Source organism: Ceratina calcarata, unplaced genomic scaffold, assembly GCF_001652005.2.
Source record: "Ceratina calcarata isolate Rehan_Ccalc_2016 unplaced genomic scaffold, ASM165200v1 scaffold32.2, whole genome shotgun sequence".
Classification (NCBI taxonomy): Eukaryota; Metazoa; Arthropoda; class Insecta; order Hymenoptera; family Apidae; genus Ceratina; species Ceratina calcarata.
The window spans coordinates 7,128-14,860 of NW_017154651.1; the positions used below are offsets into that span (position 1 = coordinate 7,128).

A 7,733-nucleotide genomic window follows, 5' to 3' on the forward strand; every position below is an offset into this window, starting at 1 on the left:
CCCCCGCCCCACTCTTCCAGCCTCCGCGCCGTCCTCTTTTCGTCTACGACCGTTCGACCGACGACGCTGTCGTTCGAATTTCCTCCCTGCAGAATTGAATCGGCACCGAATCGATTTCACCCCGGGATCATCGCGAAGTTATCAACAATTTTTCGGACGTGTACGGACAACTTTTTTTGGCCCGGTTACTTCGATTACTTCGATTCTCCGAGATGGCGCAGGGAATTTTTAAAAAATCCATCTCGAAACTCATCGAGTTTCGAAGAAACTCAACGAAAACAGCCAGTTAACGTAGTAATTAGAGTTTATCCTTCGCAGCTGTCGGACCTGAAATATGTTTTCATATCGCGCACACGTCTTTCTCCGAACGGTCGGAGAAAATAAAGAAACGAAATTTATAAGCCATTGCGAACGTTGTTACATTTCCCAGCTTTCTGATTGGACGTCTTCGATCGATCCTACCTCTGAAATTTTACGAACGATCTGAGTTTCATTGCTCGTTGCTTACGGAAGCGTCCGATGTTCCTTCAGAGGAAACAGATCCTCGACTTTTCTTCGGAATCTTTACTCACGGACGTATCGTTCTCTCCCACTTTTACTTTACAATCCCCGGAAGATTCGATTCCGCAATTCAGTACCAACCTCATCGCGGTTTTTTCCAAGACAAATCGTTCTTGTTCTAAGATCTTAATATCTTATTTATTTATATCAATTCCTCGATGAATTCTTGTCCAGACATTATCAAACCTAACCTAACTCAACATCGTTTTTTCAAAGGTCTCCTATTCTAAAGCCCTAATATCTTATTTATTTAAATCAACTGTTCATGATGAAGTGCAGGCATTACAAAACTTAACTCAAGCTAACCTAATCTAGACCTCCGTGGGTCTCTCTGCCTCATTAAAAGAATAATAACCTAATCTAACCCAACCCAACCAAGTCGCGGGTTTTTCGAAGACAAATCTCTTCTGTTCTTAAATCCTACTAATATCTTATTTATTTAAATCAATAGTTCTATGAAGTATTACCCAGGCATTACAAAACTTGAACTAAACTAACCTAATTTGACTCAACCTAACCTAGTCGCGAGTTTTTCAAAGACAAATCTCTCTTGCTCTACAATCCTAATAATATCTTATTTATTCAAGTTAACTGTTCGATAAAGTATTGTCCAGGCATTACAAAACTTAATCTAATCTAAAGGATCTTCTCTGTCTCTTTTAAACAATAAGACAATAACCTAGCCTAACCTAATCTAGCTTAACTGAACCAAGTCGCGGGTTTTTCGAAGACAAATCTGTCCTGTTTTAAAATCCTAATATTTCATTTATTTCATTTATATATGACAAATTGAGAATCGTAAGATTCCCAAATCATTCGTATTAACAGAGGAACTTCCAAGGTCTTCAAATGAGAAAATGATGCCACGTGTTGTTGCAGGGAGACTTGGATTAAGACAGCGATGTTGATTCTACGTAAAAGTTATATGGCCAACAGGGAGCGGAGAATAACTGAAACCGGATCGTCCCTGAAATTGGTAACCCTATCCACCCCTCTCCAACAGTATTAATAACAATTTCCTAAAGCTAAAGGACACTATCGGTTCGCCTAGTTTTATTTCAATACATTTTCAAGCGAGGATCCCCGGAGTCCGACTGACTCGTCTCCTACGACTTTAAAGAAGCCTCTGAATGATTTAGCCAGTCCATGTTAAAACCGTTGTTGCCCAAGTCGCTGGTTCCCCTGGAGAACACTTGGCTCGCGATGCTCTTTCGAATTTTCCCCGGCGGAAACAAAAGCCCCTCGCAGTCGTGACAAAATGCAGAAAGCACGGCATCAGCTGCAAAGAGGCCTTCGGCGCGTCGCGAAACAGACTGGATGAATCGGGAGTAACGATTAAAATTCAACGCCTGATTCACGGCAGCATCTCTCGTCAGTCACTGGGGAGCGAGGGTCCATTGAAGCGGGGCATCGGACGTCGACAGGTCGACTCTTTTCACCAACAAATAGCGAGTCGGTACAAGAGAGCGATTCGTAGCCTGTGCTCACGGCCGAAGCAAATGGAACGCGGCATACAAGGCCTTTCCCGTAGGATCGATATGGTAGTGGGGGGCAGAGCTTGCGAGGGGTACACGAGCGCGAGAGAGATGGACCGAGCGTAGGGAACGGGAGACTACGTTGGAACAACGGGGAGGGGGGAAGGGGGCGGCGAAGAGGGGATGCTGGAAAAGGGATGAAAGCGGGAAAGAACGATCGGGAGGAAGAGGGGGAGAATCGGCGTGGGTGTAGGTAGGTCGGGAGGGAATATTGGTGCGGAATTGGCCGAGATGAGGGCGCTTCAACCGGCGTCGGCGGTTCCTACGTCGCGCCACCGTATCGTTGCTACCAGCGGCGTCGGCGTCGGCGTCGTCGCCGTGGCCCCCGTCCTCGTTGCCGGCGAAAGCGGCACCAGACCGAACACGCAGCTGCCAAAGCTGCCAGACTCCGTCGCTCGGTCCAGTTTGCCTTCCGCTCCCGTTTGACGTAGTACCGTGGCCAGGCGTTCGCTGCCCGTGCCCGGACCGACGTACCGTAAATCGCATCGTCGCGTCGTCGTTATTTTTACGTTTATTCTCGTTTTTAACAGCCGGGAGAACCGTCAACCGGACAGATGGATAGTTCGCGTGGAACACGTACGAACCGAAGACAATCCCGTGGCAGTGAATAATTCTGTGAGAGATAGTTGTCGTTCATAACGGAGGGTGATTTGTTCGAACTGTTCTTATAATATCCTCGTGCAAGTGATTTCCACGGAAGACCGGAGCAGAGTCAGTGATCCCTGGCCGACGTGGTTCGTAAAGGTACATATGTACATCGCTTTAAGAATTAAAGATCAGTGCGAAACAAATCGTGATCGCGTTGCTCTTTCCTTTAATTCCATCGTCATTGTGTACTTTCGTTCACGGATCGAATAACGATTCTCGTATTGACAAAACGTTTCTGGTTCCATGTGCATTCTACTTACGAATGTATACATACAATCCGCCAGCTGATTCACCGATACTCAATTGTTTTCTGTCCCACGTTGCAAGGTTCTAGTCACGTTTCGTTTCATTTTCGCGGCATCGTTTGCAAGTTTACGTGCGCTCACGTTTAAACTTGCTCGATTCGTCTGTCGATTTCAACGTGTCAATTTTAACACGCGATATTAACAGACTATGACGATCGTCGGAAACGATAAATTCATTATGTCTGTCGTTCTTTTTTTATAAGTTTGACAAGCCTGGCAAACGTTCACGTAATCTTTCCATTCTGTGACATTCACCGTTGACTGAGTAAACTCCGAGGAAATGATGGATGGCGCGAGGGGGGGGCTGTGCAATCTTATTAATCGAGCATACATCGATCCCACGTCGTTGGCAATCATGTAATTCGCACACTATATACACGTTTTGTTTTATTGTTAAAATTCTAGTTTTTTTTCTCTATTGTTTAATCGAAAGGTGATTAGAAATTGAGTGCGCAGCGATTTAAATCGATCGATAAAAAACCGCGATTTGAGTCCCGGGATATGAAAAATAATTTGCATTTTCTTTGCCGGTGGATTGTGCGTGCACGTAGCTACGCTTGGTACGTCCACCGATGCTGGATTTACCGCTTTACAGGACCGTTTTGCATTCCAATGAATATTAATCGAATGCAATTATTAAAGGCAAATTGGAACTCAAACAACTGCCGTTTCAGCATCCCGCCGGTACTTCTCTGCCCGTAGCTTTCACGGAATTGGCGGGTCGCGCCGAGCCTCCGCTCATTCGTATACAGTCATTTCCGCGCGTAAACTCACTTTGGAAATCCGTTTGCACGGTTCGCCAAGTACTTTGGTAGGAGCCACTTCAGCAGTCGCGTCGGGATTTTCTCGATCGAACGTCGAACCCCGTCTCCCAGGGAATACCTCTGCGTTCTTCTTCACGACCGAACTTCCACGTCTACGTGTCTCGAATCCAGTGAAAAACTTCACCTTTTTCATCTGTTCCACTAATTGTCCACCATTCTTAAAACGAAACACCGCGTCGTTCTTGAAACACTGATTTTATATTCAAATCGATCGACACTTGGCCAACGATTTTTTTTACACTTTTTTTACCATAGCAATTCCCAACTATCTTCATCTTTCGTGCCGATGTAACGGCGCGCCAGAAGTGATGGGAACGAAGGAGGTCATTAAAACTGCAAACAGGATCGTGTCTACGAGAAGGCACTTGGATAGCTCTTCACATAATTACTTTGACCCGGCTGTCGATAATACACGAGGTTATTTAAAAATACATAGAGCTATTTTCAATTTAATAGAGACTTGAAGAGTTTTCACTTTTTTAACTTCACACTTGAAGAATGTCACAGCTGTCGCCCCGCATTTCGCGACGTTTTCAAGCTACACGATGTGTTCATAATCTACCTTAATAGGTTTAACATAACACGTAGGATATTAATCGACGCATCAGATTAGTCAGTCGACGCTATTAATAAATGATAACGGCAGTGATAAATTATAACCACGCTGGCTAAAATCAACGAAACAGAAACGTATAGAAAATAATTAAAAAATTTACTATTTTTTTACCATAGCAATTCCCAACTATCTTCATCTTTCGTGCCGATGTAACGGCGCGCCAGAAGTGATGGGAACGAAGGAGGTCATTAAAACTGCAAACAGGATCGTGTCTACGAGAAGGCACTTGGATAGCTCTTCACATAATTACTTTGACCCGGCTGTCGATAATACACGAGGTTATTTAAAAATACATAGAGCTATTTTCAATTTAATAGAGACTTGAAGAGTTTTCACTTTTTTAACTTCACACTTGAAGAATGTCACAGCTGTCGCCCCGCATTTCGCGACGTTTTCAAGCTACACGATGTGTTCATAATCTACCTTAATAGGTTTAACATAACACGTAGGATATTAATCGACGCATCAGATTAGTCAGTCGACGCTATTAATAAATGATAACGGCAGTGATAAATTATAACCACGCTGGCTAAAATCAACGAAACAGAAACGTATAGAAAATAATTAAAAAATTTACTACGGCAGCCAGCAAACTGTTCTGTCCTATTCAGTATCCGTGAAAAACGCGTAGCGAATCAACCGATAAGTCACAGTATCGGCGGTTAACCGGCGTACGGAATGAAGAGAACATCCATCAAATCAAGCGACGTTCAGCTTTCAATCTTGCTGGCGTCGACGCGAGGCCGCAACCATTTTAATGGCACAGAGAAGCCGAATCAATTGCGGTTCTACTCGCGCTTTAATGAATTTCACGCGCTATTGTGTCCAATAGTACCGCTTCGACTCCGTTGAGCGTAACGCCGAAATCGTTACAATTTAAATTCCGTTCAGTTCTGAAAGAAGTTTTCTAAAAAAAAAAGTATGTCGTCGCTCGGTAAAAAGTAATTGTAAATAATTGTCTCGTCGCGTTAATTGACCGTGTCCACACCCCGGAAATTAGTATCCATGAGGGACGTTCGAGCCACCCCCGCGAATAGCGTGACCGACCGTCTCGCTCAGTGGCACCAGTTTATTCCACGTGAAACGCGATATTAACAAGCCATTTGCGGGACCCCCCTTTCGATCTGATCCTCGCTCCCCCACCGACCAATTTCTGCCAGCGCCGACGTTTCTGCATCGCCGATACTATTTCCACGGAAAATTGTTTTTGCAACGTCGCTCGCCACTGGTCCAATTCGGCGGTTGTTTTTCTACCAGAAACATGTTTCATCCCACCCCGCTATCGATTTCGAACAGTGGTAATGGATGTCTGTTAGAAGCTGGCCGCTACGCGTGTTATTTGTTTCCGGCACCTAATGAAACAGCCAGTCTCTCCCCCCCGCCATTTTGGAAAAAATAGATTTGTGACTGACATCTGCCGGTAAATCCTTCGATAATTAAACGTTCGTACAAGAAATGATCCTAGAATTAAACGATCTTCGACGGGACTTGTACGATTCTCGTTCCCCGAAATTATCTCGCGATACGTCGTTACGCGGCTCGCGACCAGACAGTTTCAATTACGCTAAGCTTCGAGGATCTGCCGAGTAGATTGCGCAAGAAGCGCCCCGAGTCGCAGACAGGTGAACGTACGGATCCACGGATGTTCGGCGAGATAAATTTTTCGTAGGAAAAACTCGACTACTACTTTTGATAAACAAGCAAATGGAAAAAAGTGAAGTTGCGACGGTTCCGCAAATCGGCTTGATGCGCGCAGTCCGACTTCGGGCGCCCTTTACGGGTCCTAGAACGGCGGCGCATGCCGAAAGAGCTTAATTGAATTTCTCTTAATTAACTGCCTTCGCGGCGGTACGATAATTGCAACGCACGAACTCTCCCATTACCGTAATTGTGGGTCTAATTAATGTAGTCCTGCTGTTCTACTTGGACCTAACAGCTCACCGGGCAAGCAGATTAAATTTTTCACGATATATTCCTCGACTGTTTTCAGTCTAAGTCTCATAATAGGTTCTCAAGTCACCGAGTCTAAAAACGATTTTAACACTAGAAAGACTGAAACTTAGTATATACCTATATTGCCCAAAGCAGTCAAAATGACTGCATTGTGAAAGAATAATGTGTAAAGAGATTTGTCTAAAATTAATTTTTAATATTTTTTATATTATTTACAGTCATATAACAAGTTATTAGGAAATATTAACAATAATAAAAATTTACTTCACTTGGGAAAAAATAATTTATGCATTATTATTTGTACATTTGCCCAAAAGCAGTCAAAATGACTTCCTTGGGCAATCTAGTGTTAATAACGAACTTGTTTCTTCGATTTTCAAGATTAATCACTTCGCACGGTAAACAAGTGGTTTGTTCATTAATACCGAGACGTCGAATAAAATGCACTGCTACGTGTAAACAAGTTTATCATCGTCTCTGTGGGAGGAATGGTTTCTTGATGTGCAACGGTGAAAAAGTCGGTCATACATTTCGCAGGGAGTGAATGAAACGCGCAAGTAGGAAGAGGCGTGAAGGCAGAGCGCGCGATACTCGATGCATCTACGTTCACGGACGAACGAACGAACAGAGGAGCCGTCGCGTTAGACGAGGGACTAACACGAAATGGACGATTACAGCTGAGTGCCGTATAGTCAACGCGGAAGCCGGGAGATTTATGGGACCGCAGGAATTGTGTGCCGCGTAACTGCAACGGAAAAAAAAGAAAAAAATGTACAACTATTCTCGCTAACGTTGCATTGCCTATTTCTGGAAACTTTGACGGAGTGGTTGGACGCTGTTAAATGTTGCTTCAAGTGCGCTGCGAGAAAGGCTACGCCGTGTAACTGATTATGTAATAAAGAAAACCAGGTATACAGGGTTTTCCAAAACTAAGATACTGAAATGAGAGGTTCCTCACGTAATTTTAAACAATATTTTCCTTAGCAAAAAAGTTCTCCGACGCATGGTTGAAGAGTTATTAACAAAAAAATCCCGACCAATCAGAGTGCTCGGTTGACGCGAGCTTCCAATCCGGACGCTCGACTTTTGACGCGTGAACCGCTCCACTCAATACGAAGCGTTTTAAGAAAATGACGAATAATAAACTACACGAATAACAATGTAAGGAAAGTTGGCCTAGATGTGGTTGAGGAGTTACTAACAAAAAACCCTGGCCAATCAGAGCGCTCGGTTAGCGTGAACTGCGAATCGGGAGCGTTAGCTCGCATCCGGACACCCGACTTATCAACAA

The 7,733-nt window shown here is 44.1% G+C and overlaps 1 protein-coding gene across 1 annotated transcript in view; it reads left to right on the forward strand.

Annotated features, from left to right (window-relative positions):
- Positions 1-2,395: 2,395 nt before the first annotated feature.
- Positions 2,396-7,733, forward strand: part of LOC108624588 (glutamate receptor ionotropic, kainate 1-like) — a 198,932-nt gene continuing 193,594 nt past the window's right edge. Inside the window, exon 1 of the mRNA XM_026813222.1 lies at positions 2,396-2,840. The gene's annotated coding sequence lies outside the window, so the exon portion shown is untranslated. The remainder of the gene's footprint in view (positions 2,841-7,733) is intronic.